The following is a 23084-nucleotide window of genomic DNA, read 5'->3' as shown; positions in this document are numbered from 1 at the left end:
AGCATGATGTTTGAAACTGGCTTCATCCGAGCAATTACATCTAATCCTAATAAATTGTGATTTCGGAATGTTCTTGGCAATATGTTTTGGATGAAAGCTGGAGGCATGGAGTAAAGTGTTGTATTGGGGAAACTTCCTGTGAACTTCAGTGTTCAGGGTATTATCCTGATTTTTTGTTACCAAAACATCCAAAAACGTTATGGATTTTTGGTCATAAGTAATAGTAAAGTTAATTCCCATTTATTATCATTTAAGTATTCCATAAATTCACGAAGATACGCAATATCTGACCTCCACACCATCCAGCAATCATCCAAATATCTGTGCCAGATGTCAATGTCAGGCAAGTACAAATTGTGAGTATCATCATAAATCATGATTTCCTCAATATAAGCCATGAATAGATCAGCATAGATGGGGCAAAAGAAGCCCCCATTGCTGTACCTCTGATCTGTAAATGACATTCCTTATCATAGAAAAGACATTTTAGTGAGTACATGCTCGGTGAGATTTATCAAAAAAGTGTTGAAACCAGGTTGATACATACTGGACTTGTAGAGCCAATATTCAATAGCATCAAGACCAGCCCAATGAGGGATGTTAGTATATAGTGAGCTGACATCTAATGTGCATAGCCACCAATCCTGCTCTAACTGCATATCATTAACAATACTCAAAAATTGGGTGGTATCCTGTATCCTAGATCTAACCCATGGTAGTAATGGTTTTAAGTACCTGGTCAAAAATTCAGAGAGCGGCTCAGTAAGTGATCCTATGCCCGACACAATGGGCCTACCTGGTGGATGTAAAAGGTCCTTATGTATCTTTGGCAGAAAATAGATGAATTGTCTAGCAGGGTCAGTGATGGTCAAATGCCTTAATGTTTGAGTGGTTATAATCCCATTGTCAACTGCAGAGTGAAGAAAATCATCAATTTGTTGTTTGAACACAGGTGTGGGATCAAGTGGCATTTTAGTATAATATCGGGCATCACCCAATTGTTTGTGAGCCTCGATGTCATAATAACTCCAATCCATCACCACCACCGCTCCACCTTTATCTGCATGAAGAATGACCAAGTTTTTATTTCGTGTTAATTCATCTAAACATGATATATCACTGTCTGTCATATTATTAGGCATTGGTTGACAAGAGTTATACTGAAAATGTAAATCTCTGAGTACACTACGTAAAAAAAGGCTTACTGAGGGATGCATGGGGGGTGTAAATGATGAAGCATGATATTTAAAAGTATCCATTTCTTGCTGTTCCTCATCCCCCTTATCCTGGAAAAACAATTTAAGGTTAATAAGTCTACAGAATGTAAATAGATCTTGTGCAAAAGTGTCCTCAGGAACAAAAAAAACAGGGATAAAAGATAATCCTTTATTCAATAAAGATGTTTGTTCTGATGTTAATACAGTATTAGAGATGTTACAAACATTGTTTATTTGTTTGTTAGTACTTCCATCAAATGTTGTAGACTTGTAACCCTTCTTGTGTTTCCTGCCACCTCTCCTACCTCTGTGTTGCCTAAAGGGGATGTATAATTTTTACGTTTGGGTGTGGGAGACTCAATGGTGTGCTGTGTTTCTGTGTCTGTCCCTGATGACGTGTCATAATCAGTAGAGTCAGTATTAGTACTACGTCCCTTAAGAATGGAACGTGGGCATTTCCTTTTGGAACTAGATGAAGTAGTGTTGTTCACATTTTGAAAACGGACATGTCTAGTGTGTTTGAATGGTTGCCCCTTCTCGTAGTCCGACAGATCACGAGAAAATTTTTTAAGTCTTCTTTCTTTAAGATGAGTATCAAAATTAAGCAAATCAGAGCTAAGTTTAGACAATAATGCCGAAAAATAAGTATCCTGCTGGTATTGATTGCAATCATCAGTGAGTTGTAACACCTTTGAATTTTGTTTATCAATAATCCTAGTGTAATACTTGGACAGAGATTGGACAGACTTCATTGAACATTCTTGTTGAATGGATAGCCATTCCGTAGTTAAAATATCATCGGGGTCAGCTACCAATGGCTGAATTTTGACCCTCAGACCCCTGGGACAAATGCCCTTAGCCAAATAGGCTTTAAGTAATTTAAGGTGCCAAACACATGATCTAAGTGTTTTCATATTTTTGTTAAGATCATCGAATAATTTCTCACATTTTTGTTCTGGCTGCATAGAAATAGAGCTTACAGAGCCATCAGAACTCTGACCTATACCAAAAGGTGCAAGATCATCCATATCGGATGATAAATCCGCAAGTATTTTATTTAGATCCATCATAAATACAAATAATGTATTGATGAAAAGTCAATACACAATAGTTATAGGAAATGACCACGCCCTGTGTTTGAACTAGTAAATAAAAACAGTCAGACAATAATGGCAATATTTTAGTTTATGCAAAATTGTGCAAACTATAGCCACGTCTAACACAGGACAATAATGGTATAGTGATAGTATCAAGAATCAAAATAGGATGAATGAGTACTGTAAAATAAACTACCCACTATCTATGGCTAGAATAGATTTAATGTTGGTCACCCTAAAAGTGAAAGAATTATTACATATACTTATAATTTAAAGTTCCAAGGGACAAAAGCCAGAAATAGTGGTAGTCAAACCCTAGAGAATGTCAAAAGCCAAGTATTAGGATAAGTTATGTATGGCTTTATGCAACATTCAAGATAATATATTTATAGTATTTGAAAAAATGTGGCCATCATAAATATCCAATGAAGAATGTCAACAAAATAGTTGAAATGGGTCCTGATAAATCTGGGTTTTGTATTTATAGTTTGTTAATAACTGAAAACCTATCATTAATAAACACTCTGATGCCCAAGACCAATGGAAAAACAGCTTATATCTCCATTTGGTTAGTCATGTAAACACATGTGCATCATGAAAGCAGCACGTCCAAAATAAGTCCTATAGACTGTGTGTATGGAAGCCTAATGCACATAAAATATAGGCCATCAAAAGTTCCAATAATAACCCGTAGTAGTAGAGACATACATAGTCGTAACTAGTGGGTGATTAAAGAAAAAATGATAGGAACCTGTTTAGTATAATCATAAACTAGCAATAATAATCACCCACTGATATTACAAAAAAGTATTATGTTGATAGCAGTCACATACTCCCACCAAATACAATAATGTACAACACTATGAGTTCCTATAAATAGATCCCAAACATGTACTGAGATCATAAGAAAGTAAATATTGATACCAAAATCAAGTAAACATGTAGATTACTCAAAAAAATGTCCAGCAACAAATTCACACCATTGCTATAAAGGATAATAATACTGCAACAACTGGTAATTTAAAGTCTATAATAATAAAGAGTTCAAAATAACCCTCGAAGGTTCGTGTGTTCTCTGCTCATCCTATTCGTAACAGTACATCCGCCCGTTGGTGTAATCCAAAGACAGTAAACAGCTCCCAAATAGTTTGGAAAGTAGCGACGCCAAAGAAAACACAGTTCCTTTCATAAGGATATCCCCAACACAATGGAACATCAATATTTCAGCCCGTTGTTGTCACAATGAAACAGTAAAAAGTCCCCAAGCATATGTAAATGAAATGCGACGTCAAAGAAAGCACTGTTCCCAATAAAAAAGTATTGTAATTGTATTTAGTCCAAAATATATGTTTCCAACAAGGAAATAACAGTAGCTGTCCACGTAAGAACACACATACCATCCAATTGACCGTATTTGTTGACAACGACTCACCCAGATAGGTACATTTGCCAGATGTTATGTCCTCACGCAAATGGGTTTGAGATAAAGGCCGAAATCAGCTCATAGAAGTTTTCTCTTGTCGCTTGACCAAAAGTGCACTGGAACGAACTCGGTGGCCAGTCAATACACTTAATAAACATATAATGTAAAGAAAAAGTCATCCAAACCTTGGCCAAAGGATAAATGTATGGATAATTTCCAACCATCAAGAAAGGGCGAACATGCCAACACAGCACTGACTTGTCCCAAAAGGTAATGGATCAGTTGGACAGGAAAACAAGAAATATGCCTCACACTTATCAAATGATTTATAAAAATCAGTGTATATCAAGATTATACATCCTCTTTCTAAAGGAGATATGTACCTCCTCGAAACTGATTACATATAGATCTCCAGTTGTAAGACTACATACATATATGCTGACCTTATGAGATCCAAGCATAGTGAAAGTTTTAAAACATGAGAAGAAGAAGTCTAAGCTGACTTCCCCGCTTAGCTTAGTAGAATCATATCTGTGTCAAGCAGGAATGGAAATCAAACCAAAAGTAGACAAAAGTCAGACAGCAATTGAAAGTGACAAAAAAAAAAAAAAAAAAAGAAAGAACATAAGATGAAGGACCATATGAGAAGGCAAGAAATGTGGAAAAGGCATAATTATAGTTGCAAGTACAGAAAACCCCTGGAACAACCTCATGTCAATCAAGACCTGATGCAGGAATGGTTAAGGAGAGGTGAATATAAACCAAAAGATGAAAGGTTGATATTGGCGGCCCAGGATAGTGTACTACATACACATTGATTTACAAAGTTCAATGAACATGTGGGAGAAACAGCCAAATGCAGGTTTTGTAAAACAGAATTGGAAACAGTCGCACATCTTCTTGCTGGGAGTGATACACTAACGGCAGAGGGCCTGTATAGTGAAAGACATAACAAAATTTCAAGACTGTTGCATTGGGGATTATGCAAATGTCACAATACTGAAGTAGCTGAGAAGCATTGGAAACATGCATTATAAAGAACGTTGGAGTTTATCTCACATGGGCTCACCCATTACCAATAGACGTGAGCAAACTAGATATAGTAGTCCATGAAAAGAAGACAAAAGTAGCATTGATCATTGAAATTCCTACACCCCATGTCTTACATGCAGAGAGGGACACAAAGTCATAAAATACCAGGATTTGCAGGCAGAAATGAAGGCAATGTACAAGAATGACAGTTCCAACAGTAGTAGGAGGAATGGGTTTCTTAAGAAAGAATTTACACTCCTGTTTAGATATGCTATCAGTACATGTAACTCCATATGAATTGCACAAGGAGTCATTACTGGGCACATTGCCAGTGCTGTGAAAAGCACTTCTGGCTAAAGACTGAAATGCTGCTAACTGCATGTACTTTAATCATACTTTGACATAGGAAATGGGTCCATTCCCGTCATGTATTAGAAACCAAAAAGATTTGGAGAAATTAAACTATATGACATGAAAAGGATGGTGTTGAAATAACCAGACTGCCAGAAAATAAAAAGTAATAATGTGGTATAATTTGGAAATATATATGTTAGGAATATAGTTCCTAAAATATTGCATGCCTGTGGACCAAAATCTGTGAGGGGAGTGAGAATGAGTGCTTAAAGGAATCTGTTATGATGAGTGTGTTGGGGGTTATTCATCAAAACAGTCTGACAAACAAGCAAATGATTAGCATTTTTGCCCATAAGACTTATGGAGTTAAATGTAATACAGTTCCTGCATTGCTGAGAATCATTGACATCATCTTTAAGGAGTTTGCTTGTCATAAACAAGTACAACTACTGGATAAAAGGCCAATTTCTTATAAAGGATATAGCAACAAATAAAGGTTCATATTTTGTTAAGGATAACTCACAAAAGTCTAGATAAGCAAAGCAAATCCTTTGGGTTGGTAAAGTATGACCTCATAATCTCAACCATCAAGCCCTACTTCACCATTCTGACCGACATGCTGGCTGCAGCTACACTGCCTGCTAAGAGACAGTCATGGTGAAGTGGCTGTTATCCTTGTTCTGATTTTCCAGTATATGCCCTAATCCCTTCACTGCTTCTATGATGTACATCTTCTAAAGTGATAGCTTGCAGAGCAGGATGAATAGTTCACATGTACTGTTATTGCCCATGGTGCTGTGTGCTGGTAGGCAAGCCTAAAGGACCTGTTCATGGTCCGTCTTATCTAGCGTGCCATCTGATTAGCATATTCTTTTGTACAAGGGACAACTCATTTAGACATAGATAAGACATATAATTGAGTTTTGTGCATTAAGTGCAGTTCTAGTTGAATACGTAAAGTTGTTAAGGTCTACCTGATTGACTTTCATAGATGGAGAAGAAATAGTCCTGTATACAAAAATCAAAAATACAAAAATCTAATTATTCCCAGCTGGTCATGTGGTACAGATGGATAAAGCCCTGACTGGTTTACAGATGACCCATGTTCTGCTAGCAGCATGGATGCCAAAGGGACTGAGATGGACAATGGGAGTGAGAATGGCAGTGAGCAGCTAACGCCATCTCACCCATTCTGGAGGGAGGTAAGCAGCCTGGCTCACTACATTAGCAGCATGAAAACCCTTTTACAGATCTACACTGCAAGCAATGTACAGCTTGGACAGGAGGCTGAGCATACACTGAAGCAGATATGCACAAACCAAAATCAGCTATAGAGGAGTTTGCAAGACTGTTATGAGGGGCCAGTAGGCCATACCAATACCCTAGCAGCAGTATGACACTGTACCAGCATCCTCATCTCCTTACCAACTCCATGCATGGGTCAGACAGAGCCTGGGGGGTGGCTAAAGCAGGTCTAGTACATGAACTGAATGAGAACAGCTTATAACACATGATGGTCAACTCCAGAGAATTGAAACTAATTTAATTTCCAAAAGTTGCAAGTGGTTTTGAAAAAAATGGAAATTATGGTGTTCTTTTCTATTTTTAGTTTCACTGTTTACTTTGTTTTTCTCTATAAGCACAGCCACAGCAAGATGTCATAGGAAAAACAGGGTGATCATTTACATACAATTGTAAAGCATTATTGGAAAGCAAAACAACTTACCTTTTTAGAAAAGCAGTTTCTTGCTCATATTGCAGTTTCACTACTACATTATCACAGGATAATTTTCAGTGTAAGCTGTTCCACCTGCAAGAGTAAAGTTGACAACCTGCATTTCTAGAAAGTAAAAAGCTCCTGCCTTTAGCAGGGAAATGTTGCCTGTGCATTAACTTAGGTAATGAAACATTGTGGGTTTAGACTTCCATGATGTCATGGTCAGGATTTTCAACTCCAAGAAAAATGTCAGGGGTTGTCCTTCAAAATCAAAACACTTTTTTTGCATCACAAACTGTATAATTTCGTATTGTATATAATAAGGACTATATATCTAACTTCAAGGATTTGTTAGTTACATTTGCCTCAGAACATGGCCATTACTCTTAAATGGGTCCATGTACAAGAAAAGATGTCAGTGGTTAGACTTGCTGGCTCATCCGAATATCACCACTTCTGACAACCTAAACTTACTTAAGTTGTCCTTAATGACTTAACTGTCAAAAAAAGGACTAGACTCAAGCTAAATTCAGACAGTAGTTCCCATCTCCTCAGTTCTGCCTCCTTCAACACCTGTGCCTTTAGTCACAGTTAAAATTTTATTTCTCGATGTGCTCATGTTATGAATTTATAGTTGTTTTAAAGGTGTAACCAGTATTATTGGCTAGGCCAGAGAACACAGTCAGTCATAGTACATGGACTTCACAGAACTGAATGGATAACAGATGTTAACATAACAGAGTTTGATCAGTTTTGATAATTTTACAAATAGAAACACAAAAAGCCAACATAGTGGTGCTAGTCCTAATAAGGTCCCAGTATGATGACACTTGATAATTCCACCAGTATATCAAGGACATCTTACAGTAAGATCAAAAACACACTTTATTAAAATAAAAAAGGTAGAATGGTCAAGCACTTTCATCCCTTAATATTGGACTTCATCAGAACCATTCAATATTATACCACATTTCTTAAATAGTTAGAAATCACCATGTGATCTAATCATTAGCTTACTTATTTCAATCTTAAAGGTAAATCATGTTAAAAATCCCTAAGATAAATGGACACGCAATATAATAAATTATACTATTATAAAACCATAGCCATTGTCTTTAATATTGATACAATAGAGGTGTGTTCATTAATATCTGGTACCACTGTGGCATTTAACCTAAGTTGCCACTTTAATTCACACTCCTCCATTTTATTTTCCCAAAACCACCCTTCTCATCTCTTTTTACATTTTTACAATACCAAAAAGGAATCTATTAACCTGACTACAGTGCTTGATATATTTAAAAACAGCTTTGTCTCATCACAATTTTTAATGGCATATAAATGTCCATAAATGCATTTACGTAAACTTCTAATAGTTTTGCCAATGTAAAGATACTTACAATTCTGACATATCACAATGTATTCTAACCCAGAATTATCAAGTATCATAATATTGGGACCTTATTGGGTAAAGCACCACTACGTTGGCTTTTTGTGTTTCTGGTCGTGTTGTTGCCTTCGGTAGTACACTCTGATTGTGTTTGTTGTGAATTTTACAAATAACATTTCATAAGGTCAAGAAGAATATGTCTGTCTCTTTCCAAATGGAAAAAAGTTACAAATCAGGACTGAAAGAAAAACAGAATGTTTGAAAAATATGAAGAAATATGTTAAAACTGGAGAATTATACAATAAAGGCCAGTTGCTATTCAAAAATGAGTTCGCTGATTGGACAGCCTTTCTGTTGGAATAGGTACCACAACACTATCCTTGTAACATGCTCCATTGTATTAATTTAAGATGTTTTTTTAAAGGAGTTTGAATTATCCACCTATCAGTACTGTGAAAGTATACTAATATGTTTTTTCCTGTAGAAAAAGAAGCATGCAAGTTTATCTTCTGAAATCTGGAAAACGCCTATAATTATGAGGCTACAAATGTCCAAAAATAGGGACAGATTTCAAATATTGCTTTTATAAACTTAGAAAGTTACTAGAATAACATTTTTTTCTGTTAGCATACATTTTCTGAAAAATATGAAGTCATTATGTAATGAGTTCAAGCTACAGACATTCTGAAAAAATCTGCACCATTTGAGGGAGTTTAGAGGTATGCTGGTGAGGTGCTTTTTCTAGTCTGTCAATTTGCTCAGTGTAGTAAGGCTAACAGTTAACAAACTGGGGTGCAGGGTTTGACTCCCTCAGCCTTTATTTCCCTACTGTATGAACCTGAACAACTAACTTAACCAGACAGTTTGTTTGAGCAATTGGGAATTTGGATAGGCTCCTTAATGGACTCCTCAACTGCATGTGTCAAAGAACTACCTAAGAAAATTATTAGTAATCTTATTAAGGTTCTCTCTCAACTTAAAACCTGGACTGCATGTCTAGTACCAACTTATATACCTAATTACTTATATCATTAATCTGCTGTTTGTTTTCCTTCTCAACTGTGCTTGTCTGGGAAAAAGTCTCTCAATCCAAAATATCTCATTATCTGGTGTCCTTTCAAAGTTATTCATCAGCTGACTTGCACAGTCAAGGCATGGCTTCTAACTGAATCCTTTTGTGAATGATTTACCTTTTTAATGTAACTATTTTGTGAGTTCCTTCTCTGCCATATTTATTTTTCGTCTTCTTCTTCCCCTCTGTCCTGCATTTCTTACCAGTGTAATTCTACTTTCCAGTTTTCACCCCAGTAATGACCAAATTCTTTGCATTTTTCTGTTCCTTCCTTACTTAGTAAATGTCAATAACCAAAATGCCCTTCCTTTCGCCTATACTCACCTTGTGATTTATTTTTCCACTTTGAAGATATTACATAATGTATTGGCTTGGATGCCATACTTTTGGGAATAGCAAAATTACTATTTTATTCTATTTTATTTTATTTTAATTTATCCTCGTTTGACTGTATTAGTCTCATTAGGCTAGTACGATATTTTCATGTGAGACCCAAGGTGGTATTTAAGCTACTAGGGGAAACTTGGCTAGAGTATCAGGGTAACTTGCCATACTTGTTTTTTTCTGAGTATATGTGCATGTCTCCTAGCACAGAGATGCTTGAGAGGTGATGTACAACATGAAGGATGATGGAGTGTAGATGTGAATATTATGGATGTGGAGGTGATTTTTCAAAAACACTTGCCTGCTTCTGAGTTGAGTAATAACACAGATGTTTTGGCATGTGAGAAAGATGATACATTTGTGATTATATACCTCCAGTGAGGATGTTTGCCGGATGGAATACTTCATGATATGCTGGTAAAGAAGGAACCTGAGGATGATACTGCTGCTTCGTGGGGAGATATTATGGACAAAATTCAATGAGTTGAATTAAGAGAGATGCCTGATACTATGAAATATGTTAATGAAAGACTGCATAATTTGCCAACTGTAAAATCTTAGGTAAGCATTGCAGTTCCAAAACCTTACCATGAAGAAGGTAATCCTGTTCCTTTACTTAGAAAATATATACGGATTAATTCAAAAAGGGAAAAAGCTGTTGACAGATATGATTTGTGGGATAATGTGGTATTGACACTTAGTATAAACATTACTGCCATTTGAACATCTATTTATGTATTCATTTATTTATTTTTTGAGGTAAATAATCTTTTGGTGGTATTGTTTTTGAAACAAGTGACAGTATGTTGAAATTCATACATAAATTACAAAAAAGAAAGAGATTATGTGTCCATTGACCACTTTTGTACTAACACAAACTGATTTATATAAGCAGAAAAACTCATGATGCACTTCATAACTGATGTGGAATAGGATGATTTAGAATGTTACTTGTGAACTCCTTGTGATACTATTCATGTTGTTAAAAAAAATAAAAAATAATAGAGGTTTATGAATGGGTAGGTGGGGATGTATAGTTATACAATGGGTTGCCAATGGGAAAATACAGCATGTCTCAAGTGTTATTGATGTAAAAAGAGCAAATGGAATTGTTAAATACTAGAAGCAACTCAAAGCATATTTTTCTGCAGGGTAAAGGGACATCTAATAGTGACCTGCTGAGTACAATGTAGGGATAGTGTACATGATACAAAATATTGCACTCTTGAAAGTTATAAATCTTATAAGACAGGTCATCTGTGGATGGATTGTAAGGAAGTTTAGGAATTTAAAGACGGTATAATCTTTCATGAAAATGATGAGGTTGTAAGTACTGACATTAAAATAAATTTTGAATATTATTGCTCAGGGTGGAACTGAACATAGATAGGTAGGAGACATACAGAAAACTGAGAAAAAAATGTACTTAGTATAAATAGTCTAAACACTGATCAAAGTGATGGCAGTGATAGGAAGAAAGAAGAGAAATGAGTGGTTGTTAAAGGAAAGAAATATATTGCAGATAGGGTTACAGAAAGAAAATGGAAATATAAGATTATATGGTTGAAAGAAAAAAAATAGAAAAGCAAATTAATATTTTAAAAGTAATCTCATCAAATGCTAATGACATTGTTAATATGATTAAAAAAATATTTGTTTTATAATGGTATTAGCAAAAGGATGCATATATTATATGTTTGCAAGATGTTTGTCAAGTTAGAAGTATATATAGGTAACAACTACAATTACTATGGAAAAATATTGTATGGAATTTAAGGACAGAATGATTATGGGAATGGTGATTCTATTTTAATTTAGTCACACACTGCTGTTAGATCATATTATTGTAAAAGCAGGATGAAAGTCGGTAGTGGATATAAAATTTAAAGGAAAACCTTTTTGATTAATTGTGGTTTATGCATTCATAGATATGAAAGGTGGAGTAGAACTTTTTGAAACCTTGAGATCTTATGTGTTAGTAAACACTGATATTGTGTTATTGGGGGAATTTAATATTAATGTTACAAAATATACTAGAAAACTGACTTCAGACATTAAAAAATTTAAAGAAGTAGTTGACTTAAGGTAATCACACTTGGGATCTCATAGAGATTTTTCCTGTATTAGATCTAATCCTAGATCAGAAATAGATTTCATTATGTATGCTGATACTTTTAAAAAAGTAGAAGCTGGAAATCTTAACACTGTATTTACAGAGGGTCTATAGCACATCGTCAAATTACTATTTAGCAAACACCTCTTCGTCGAACAACTATTGCGTGAACAAACTATCTATCGAACTAACTTTTCAGTGAAAACCTTCCTAGGGCAAAATAATGGTTGGCCACCATCTGGAATTTCCCCTTTTCCTCACTGTAGTGCAATCTCGGAGTTGGTATATTTAGTTACTGGGATGGGGGAGCATAGTCCGCACCGGCGTAGGTGTTAAAGTTTTTTTTTTCTTTTTATTGCCACTAAGGCAGACTACCATCAGTTTTCCCTAGGAAAGTTTTCCCTATAGACTTAGTTTGATGATTAGTTTGTTCACTCAATAGTTGTTCAATGAAGAGGCATTCACGAAATAGTGATTCGATGATGTGATGTAGACCCATTTCCAGATCATGAAGGCATATGGGCAGTTACAGGAAAACAAACATAAATGTAATTTTGCAGGGGAAAAGTTTAAAAAAGATAAATGCTATTAATCTGAGTTATTTTTTGAAAGATAATCTAAAAGACTATACAAAGAAAATGAAACAATGAGGTTTGTATATGCCAATTAGACTGACTGGTAAGTGCATATAAACTAAAACTTAAGAAAATATACTGTGAAATGAAAAGAGAATATTTTAAAACAGAAAAGTTTAATTACAATAGAATAATAATGAAAATGATGATATGCATTGATGTGGTTAATAAAACATATGTGAAACAAGAAAAAGAATTATCTGCTGCTGATAAGGTTAGATTTCAAAATTCATTACAAAAAATGAATGGTTAGTTCCAGTTACTAAAGAAGAGATTTTGCCCTTTTTAGGTAAAATCATTAAAAAACAAAACATGTGTATTGAGAGTTTAAAACTAAAAAGTGATAAAATTATTATTAAACAATCTGATTAAAAAACAGTGTAATAAAGGTTTTGAATAAGGTTTATAAGGAAGATAATAGATACTGATCAAAAAAGAAAGTATTACTATTCTTGAAATAAAAGATGTTTTATGCAAGATATGTAAAAATACTGTTCCAGGATCAGATGGATTATTACTCATATGAAAGTATGGAAGATGATCTTGGTTATAGTATTTAATAAATAGAAAGAACATGAATTTCATAGAAATATTTTTGATTGTGTTGTTAGATTCATATGGAAAAGGAATAGCTAGAAAAATTTGAGTTATTTGAACACCAATGATGTTAATGAATTTTGATTCTAAATTATTTATAAAAATCATACAAATATGTTCTTTAAAAACACATAGATACCTGGTACTTATGGTAAAGAGTATAGGACAGTTAATGAAATGCTGATGATTGTTAAAGAAATTTTATATACTATTTTAGAAATAAGGCGAAAGATAGAATTGTTGGATGTGTTATAGAAAGCTTATAATATAGACAGAAGAGAACTGTGGAAAATTATAGCGGCATTTAACATTGCTGTAAGGATTATTAATATAATTAAGTCAGCATATGATAATAATTAATATTAAAGTTTTAATTAGTGGATGGATGAAAGGAACTGGTTTTAGTCAAAAAGGACTCAGAGTGCGATGTCCTTTAAGCAGCATATTATTTGTGAATGCTGGTACAGAGGATGTCACACTAAAGATGTCTATGGCTGTCTATACCTATCAGTTAAGATTATATTATCATTAATTATGTTTTATGTTGAAGATGTTGTACTTATTGTGAGAAATATGTATCTATATGGTACAATTAGTTATGGATTTTGAAATATATTTCAGATGGGTTGGATTGCATATTAATAGACATAACAGTACAGAAATTGGTGAAAACATATCTTTGATGGATATACCTTTGTGCAAATAGGACTTAAAGTATTAAGAGTGAATTCTGGTGATTATATAAGTATGAAACAAAAATGGATACATTCATTAGATGAGATTAGATGTAAAAACACACTTTAGAAAACCTTTTAAGTTTTTAGAAAAACATATATTTATTAAATTCAGTAGTTTTAGGCAAACTTAGTTATCTTGGAGGAAAATTAGCTTTTCAATATGAACTTTTAAAGAATTTGTGCAAACAGTATTTTCTATATTTCTAAGATCTAGCTTGAACCCTATTAGAAGGAGAACTGGTCATAATAAGAAAGAATGATTGACTCCAACAATTGGCTTAGTTTCTGGTGTCATTCTAAGGGGATCCAATACCTATCAGCTAGGGATGACATGGTAGATAGACCACATTACTTTACCAGAGATGGTCTTCATCTGTCACCTTTGTGATTTTGGTTACTGGCTAAGCCTCTTGCCTATCCCATAGTGCCTTTTTTAGGCAATGTCACAACAATAAAATTCCCAACATAAAAATATTATCAAACAACCTCAAGGTTATACTGCTAAATGCTAGGAGTCTAAACCTAAAACTGCAGTCACTGGAAGCAGCCCTCACTATAGAAGATGCTGACATCTGTGCAATCACAGAGACTTGGTTTAAGGCTGTGGTAAGCACCCCAGCTATACTGGGTTATAATCAGTTCCACACATTCGGACCACAAACTGAAAGTGTAAAATCTAAAGGAGGTAGAAAATCAATATTCATCAATGATAAATACACCTGTATATTGGTTAAACAAAATTATTCCCTTGAACTAATCCATGTCCATCTGACTGCAGGTAAGACCCCTCTCCAAGTTATTGCCAGTTATAGGACCCTCTCCATGGACCAGGATACTCACACTGCATACTTGGATCTACTTGAATCGCTCAAGAGACTTTAACTACTCATTCATAGGTTGCGTAAATTATACATGTACTAACACACTTGCCCAAAAAGTTCTTGGTCTTCATCATCTGCAATGCTCTGGGTCAGTTGGTTGACACTCCACAAGGGTCCTAAACATCCTGGATTGGCTGCTTACTAATATGGGTGATCATTGCACCACCCCATGTGTGCAGACCACTCTACTGAGGTCTGATCAGAAATCTATTTCATTAGAAGTAACAATAATATCTGACTGCCCATTAGCAGCAACTAGACTAAAAAAAAACTTCTTCAAAGCCAACTACAACCTAATATATGATGGCATTAATAGCTTCATAGCCCCTGCCCTCACTGATAGCATGGACACCTATGCTGACATTTATACCAATGCCTTGGATAAGCATCTATACACGTGTTGACTCAGCTGTACCTGATATGATTAAAACAAGATACACAAGAAAGAGCAAGCCTGCCTGGTGGACATCTGCCATTAACAGGTTATACAATAATGGAAAGAAATTACTCTCCAAGTGTAGGAAGGAACGGTCTCTGAATTGGAAGCATTGCCTCCTCGGCTTAAACAAGCAAATAAGACACCTCGTAAAGCATTCTAAAGCTAACTATGAATCCAAATTAGCCTCCTTCACTAAAGATAATCATAAGGTCTTTAGCTACATTAGAAACCTTAAAGGAAAAACCCAGATCTGCACAGAAAAGGTTGTTAATGGCATCACATATACTGAACCAGCAGAAATAGTCAACCTACTAGCTGAGAAGTTCAGTGAAAACTTCTTCCCCTGTCCCCATCAAATATCCCCCAAAGGATCACTATCACCTGACTTCCATCTAGTTTCTCCAAGGAGCCGGTCATAAATGCTCTCTCCAAAGCCAAAAACACAGCCTCTACGGGACCTGATAGCATCCCAGGCTGCGTTTTAAATGGATTAAAACAGGAACTAGCTGCACCACTGTGTAATCTTTTAACCACAGTCAAAGCACTGGTTTTGTACTTGTTGAATGGAAAACAGCAACCATCATCCCATTTCATAAAGCAGGCACCTCCACAGACCCTGGGAACTATAGACCTATTAGCCTGACTAGCCTAATCTGCAAGGCCATGGAAAGAATTATCATGGAACTTATAAACAAAGATATAGGAGACCTCCAAATGCTTGCTCTGACCCAGTCTGGCTTTCATTAATGGGAGATCCTGGCTTTTGAACTTGATGGACTTCTTTGAGACAGTCACCAAAGACCTGGATGAAGGCAAATCCATGCATATGGCCTACCTGGACCTGGACAAGGCATTTGACCCTATTTCCCACTCAATCCTCATTAGTAAACTCACCCAGCCCAATACCAACCTGTATATTGTCAGGTGGGTTCAAACTGGCTCACCAATAGAACGTACACAGTCAAAATAGGTTACTCTACCTCCACCAGCAGACCTATAACCAGTGATGTTCCACAGGGATCTGTGCTGGGACCCCTATTGTTTGGTATCTACTCCTTGGATGTACAGGCTAAAGCAAAAGCTCTACAGCTGATAAAGGTTGCTGATGATTAGAAACTGGGTGCAGTCATAGAGTCCCAAATGATGTCAACATCCTACAAGAGAGACTCACACTGACAAATGACTGGTGCCAAAGTCATGGGCTAAAACTCAATGCAAAAAAATTCATTATTATCCCATTCAGTAAAGGCAACATCCCTGCAGATTGCCACGTTAATAACAATAGAGATTTGGGCACACAGGTTGACAGCAACCTTTCCTTTGACCACCAAATCTCCACAGCGGTATGAAAGGCTTTTTACATCACCCACCTCATAAGTAAGGGCATTGCATCCAGAGCAAAAGGAGTACAATGCTGCATTTGGTATATAGCGTACCAGTCACCTGCAGCAATTGGAAGACCTCAAAGGTTTCTTACAAAGAAAATTCAGGGTCTTCAGCATATGTCATATGTTGACAGACAAGCACTGTCACTATACACTGTGTCTTACAGACTACTCAGAGTTGACCTCTGCCTTGTTGGCAAAACTGATCGAGCACTGAGAGATAGAATCAAGGAACACTATTACCACATAAGTAAAAGTGATACACTCAGTGCTTTGTCCAAACATACTGTAGACACTGATGCCTCTCATTTGTTCAAGTTTATGGTAATAGGATGTGTACATGAAAGTATAAGGAAAGGGGACATCAGAAATCAAACTGAACAGTTGGAAGCCAAATGGATAGCTAGATTATGAGGGGACTATGGACAATGGCATGAATGACAGGCTACCACTGAGACCGAAGCTTAAAGCTAGACCATTGAATAGGAAGTAATCTGGCATTTATTTATTTTGAATAATAATAATTGCTAAATATAAGTACATGTTTTTTATTTATGTTTATCATTTTAGGTATATGTACATATATATGTAATTTTTTATTCATTGTTGGATGGTAATTATTTAGTATTTTTTTATATATAAATACATTGTACTGAGCATTTTTAGTAATATGTCTTTAAGGAAGTAAAGTTTCTAATCATGTGACCTTTTTATTCAGTATATATAATGAGCAGAGAATTTTAGTTGTGATATGCATCTGATGAAGTAGCTTTGCCACGAAAGTGCTTATGCTTTTACATTTTGTATATTAAAGACGTATTTATTTTGAAAGCCTTTGGTCATCCTTGGATCCTTCTGTGTATTTTCTGTGCTTTGTGACTTCTTAAGTGGACCCAAGTTCTGGTTTTGGTTGGTGGTTGTTGGTTTTTGCTATAGACAATATAAACATTTACCTGTACATCACAGAAAAAATGTTTTGAAAAATCTAATTGTAACATTTAGTAGCAACATGATCAGCCAGATTCAATAAAGCCTACACAGTCCATTTACACCATGTGCGCACCATTTGGGATTCAGGAGTAAGGGACTCTACATAGTGTGTAGAACCGCACACAGCCGTTCAAACAAAGTAAACACAGTGGCATGCAAATTACTGCATAAGAAGCTGGTTAAATTGTATGCTAATCAAACAATCCAAGACAGATGAGCTATTCAACAAGCAATAAAGCAAATGTGCAGACTCAGTACTGATTTTTCCTGCAAATTCCAAAACCCGACAAGTAAAAAGTCAGACAGATTGGTGAAGATCTTTCTAACAACAGTGTACTTAAAAATATAAAGGAAAGAAAAATCAAATAAAACAAAAATCTTTAATACAAATAACACAACCAAAAATACAAAGGTAAGTGCTTTCACAATCCTTAGATTGCTTCTTCATACCTATTAATCAGTACTTCATATAACAAAATTTAAAATCCAAGGCAACCAATCAGCTACCTTAGAATATAATTACATTAAAAAGGTAGTCTGAGGATTGTGAAAGTGCTTACCTTTGTGTTTTTGGTTGTTTTATTTGTATTATTTTTTTTTTTTTATTTGAGTTGTGGTGATCGTTCTTTCTTTTATATTTTTTAAATTCCAAAATCTATTGGAATACAGCCATGGAAAGGAGTCACAGAAACAATGTTAGGGGCTGCTATTGCTTTAATTTATGTGTATGAGCAACAGGCTGAAATTTATGCTGCTGCTGCTGCTGTTGTTAATAGACCAAGGCTAAAAAGGAAAAGAGTTTTCAGACCCAAGGTAACTTATCACAACCTACATGATGTGGAAATGTTAGAGTGCTACAAGGTGGATAGACACACACTACAAAAGATCTGCAACCTTTGTCATCCTCAACTCAGAGCCACGGTAAAATGAGGGGAACTCATCCCAGTGGAGGTATGGATGTGTGTAGCACTTAGAATCTTAGCTACAAGTACCTTTCAGTGACCAACAGGGGACATGTTGGGGGTCTTACAGGCATCAGCATCCAGGATCCTCCATCAATTCCCAAATGCTATGCTCCAACATGCTAGTGACCACATATATTTTTGCCTGTACTCCTAAGGATAGAGCCAGAATATGCAGGAGTTCAACCCTATAGCACAGTAGCCTGAAGTACTGGGTGTCATAGATTGCATGCAGGGAACAGGGAAGGCTCTACATTAATAGAAAGGGCTTTCACTCTATTAACTGCCAAGCTGTGTGTAATGAAAAGGGAATTATCTTGAATGTATATGCTGCCAACCCTGGTGGTTACCATGACTGACATATCTGTCACACTTGCCAACTGTATCAGATGTTCACTAAGGTGGGGATTTCCCACAGGGTCATTTACTGGGAGATGGAGATGCAGGTTATGCACTGGAAATGTTACTGATGACACTCATCAGGAATGCACACACACCCCTGCTGAAGAATGCCATAATGAGGCACAAGCACAAACTAGGAACTTCATAGAACGTGTGTGAACTGCTTAAGTAGTGGTGTTGGTGCCTAGATACATCTGAAAGAGCCCTGTAGTATAATCTATGGACTTGAACTGAAATATTCACATTATGTGTCATGCAACACAACAGCATCTTGAGAATACAGCTTCAGAAGGATCAACAACAGGAAGGAGCACACATCCCACCACCAATGCCAAGGTCATCACAGCCACGTGCTGGTGAGTAGTCAGAGGAGGAAGCAGCACCTGCTGTGGGTGTAGGCAAAAGTAGGTGTGCTCAATATGCCCTCACATTCACTAAGAGACAAAGCATAACAAACTTACTAACCACCTAAGGGCCTAAAACCTTCCTCCTATGCACATACAAATAGTAACATTGATGCCAGGCAGCTCTCATAGCCTTTATATCCACATGAAATTGGCTGTGTATTGCTCACATCTGACAGACTCAGCCCTGAACTAAAACTGCTGCAACTGCTGAATTTACAAGGTAAGTGCTGAACCTTGAGTGTGTTGTGTACTAATATGAATGACTGGCATATCCTTGCATTTTGTTACTTGGTAGTGTAAGCAAATAAAAGGTGGGAGATTTATACATAAATGACCTTAACATGTGACAGTAGACTTATTTGACTTATATGTGTCATTATTAAGTAGTAGACCTCAGGCATCAAAGATTCACACACTCATACCTCTCAAAATTAGTGATGGTTGCTACATGCCCTCAGTTTAGCACCATACATTTGAACTGGAAAATCATTAAAGAGAGAAGTTCATAGGTTCGTAGGTTCATAGGTTCATAGGTAGGTACTAGGCTATTGGCCCAAGGGCTTACGTAAGCCTAGCCAACAAGGTTCCCTGGCTTACACCACCCAAGAAAGTTATTTTCCTGTGCCACTGTCGAGCAGAGACACAGAAGTGATCCTCGGGGTATATTTCCTATTTCCCATCCACTCATCAAGATTTTTCTTGAAGAATGCTAATGAAGAACTTTGCTTGACATAGATGGGTAGCCTGTTCCAGAGTATGGGAAGTCTCTGGGATAGGAATCTATCCCTCCAGCATGTTCTGTTTATTGTGGTGACAAGGTTTAGGTCCCTAGAGTGTGTAGCTCAGAGGGATTGGGATTTCTTTAGGTGTAGCATGTCCAACAGCTCTGGGTTTGACACAGCTTTATATGTTAGGCAGAGATCACCTCGGAGTAGCAATATGCTATGGAGTAAAGCTGGAGTTTTTTGAGACGGTCAGTGTAGGGTATTTGTTTGAGTCCAGTAATCCTCTTTGTGAGGTACTTCTGTGGCCTTTCCAGCTGCTGCAGATGTCTTGTGAGGTACATTCCAAAAGGGGCATTGTACGCCATAATGGGTCTAATGAGTGTCGAGTAGAGGGGAATGATGACCTCTTTTTTCCTGGATGAGAACCCTTTTATGATGAGGTGTGCCATGTAGAAGGACTTCCTGACTACTGTGGTGATGTGACTATCAAAGAAGAGACTACTGTCCACCTGGGTCCCAAGGTTTCTTATCACGCATTCGGTGTTAAGTAGATTGCTGCCTATGTGGTAGTTCATGGGTACAGAGTTTTTACAAAAGGGGATGACACTGCACTTTTTGGCATTGAGCTTGAGGCCATGGCTCTGACACCAGGCATCTGTCTCAGAGAGGCCCTTCTATAGGATGTTCACATCATTTGGGGACTTGACTATGGTTCCTAGTTTGCAGTCATCTGCAAACTTTGTTAGCCAGAGGCCTTCTGTGTTAGCCTGTACTTCAGAGAAGTAGATACCAAACAGGAACGGTCCCAGGATGGAACCCTGTGGTACTCCACTTGTCACTGGTTTGAGGTCAGATTTGGAGTCTGCAACTTTTATAGTATGGGTTCAGTCAGTGAGCCAGTTGGCAACCCATCTTGTGACGTAGGGATTTATGCCTAGTTTATTGAGTTTAGCTATAATTCCAGAATGGGGGATGGTGTCGAAAGCCTTGGCGAGGTCAAGATAGGCTGTGTGAACCACCTTACCCTCATCGACAGCTTTGGTGACTGCCTCAAAGAAGTCGATCAGGTTCAGGAGGCATGATCTGCCTTTCGCAAACCCGACCTGGGTGGGATCCAGAGTTTGGAGGTTACCAATGTCTTTGTTTATGAGTTCCATTATGATACGTTCCATGGCCTTGCAGACCAGGCTCGTCAGGTGTGAAAGTTTGAAAGTAATGATACACTTTGCAGTTTCAGACTTTACAGCCCTCACAAGATCATTCACAATAAAGTTAGAAAGTGTTGATGCTATCAACTGTCTAACTTTTTAAGACCAAAATAAGTCAAAGGTGCAATTACCAGTTCAACATCACAAATGCAGATATACTAAACACTAAGTCAGCTATGCACCCTTAGCATCAGACACAAAGCTTATGTATCCCTAAATCCAAAAGATATAAAACAGGTATATGGCGCAGTTATCATCACTTACACAGGGTGTTGGGTGGGCAGAAAGCCTAGGCTAACACAAAAGGTCAGTGAGTATTTGTGTGAGTAAGAAAGAGAAGCAGGCAGACACTTGGATAAAGCAACAAATGGCCAGTGAGATAAAATTTTAACCTGCACGGCTGAACTATGTAACAGTTGTGTATGTGTCTGTAAGGGTCCTCTAGGTGAAATTTTTATTTTATTTTTTATTTTTTTTTTTTTTTTAACCGGCTAGTCTGGATATATGTCCATTTTCAGTAGAGGCCAGGGGAGAAAAAAAAACTAAATACTAAATTACAAAAAAACAAATAAAAAAATATAAAAATAAAAAAAAACAAATAGAATATAAAAAAAAAAAAAAAAAAAAAAAACTTGATAGTCAAAAAAAAAAATTTTATAAAAAATAAAAAAACAAAACAAGATTAACAACATATATATATTTGCAGTTTCAGACTTTACAGCCTCATCACAAGATGTCTTATGAGTTCCATTATGATATTATGATATCGTTCCATGGCCTTGCAGACAGGCCAGGGTGTGTGTAGTTTGAAGTAATGATACACTTTGCAGTTTCAGACTTTACAGCCCTCACAAGATCTTGGTCTTTAAGTGTTGGAATGAACACAGCCTAGCTCTGTACTAGCTCTATATCTTGGTATGTCAGACAGGTGTGAGCCATGCATAGTAGAGGAGGCAGTTCATTGTTGTCATCCCCAATCAAGAGAACTGGCTCTGCCAGAAGTTGTACTGGCATGCCCATGCCCACAGTCAGATGCACTGCTGCTACCTGAACATGACTGATGTCTGCTGGATGAGCTCCTGTCACAAGTACTCCAGGACCAAGACCCCATGGCCTGACACATCTTGGTGTGGACAGCTCACCCACTAATAGAGCAGTAGATGTACTGCCACTATGGGAGCATGAGCAGGCATGGCCATGTTGGCTAACACCAGATGATGTGGCTGAGCTTTGCCCTCAATGATACCGTCCCCCTCCCAGCAGACATTCCATCACAGACACCACTCGTTCCTGTGTCATTAATCCAATCTATTGAACTGGCAACTGTGGAGGTAGTCACACATGTCAGCCTGTGCCACATGTACAACCCTAAGAAATTCTCTGGAGCACCTATGGGAATGTCCTTGTGCCTCCATGATGGTCCTAAACATACATTGAGTGGCGTGGGAAGAGACACCTGGATCAGGTGGAGGATGGACAGTGGGCCTCCTCAGAGTAGCCCTAAAAACCCTCCTTTGTGGCACCTCACCCATACTCTGGTTGTGACTAGAGTCAACAGGCACTGAAGATACAGTAACCACACTTCCCTGATTGATTGTTTTGCCCTCTACCTGTCCAATATCTTTGGGCTTACTGGAATTGGTAGGCAGAGGCCCACTGGCTGTGTCTGATGGAATTTCAGGAGATGGCTGTATGTCAAGCTCAATGTCAGATTCAACCTTTGCACCACCCAAATGTGCCTCTGCTTGGCTAACATCATCATCAGAGTCTGCTGATACTCTGACATCAGATGGTAGAAGTTCCACACTTCCACTGTCAGGATCACCTGCGATAATAAGCAACAAACACAGGAATAATTAATACCTACACTACTATAGTCCAATATATCCTAACAAAGAATAAGCGCTGCCACTATTA

This window comes from Protopterus annectens, chromosome 11.part0, assembly GCF_019279795.1.
Source record: "Protopterus annectens isolate FY-2018-M chromosome 11.part0, PAN1.0, whole genome shotgun sequence".
Classification (NCBI taxonomy): domain Eukaryota; kingdom Metazoa; phylum Chordata; order Ceratodontiformes; family Protopteridae; genus Protopterus; species Protopterus annectens.
Note: the sequence above shows the minus strand (reverse complement) of the source record.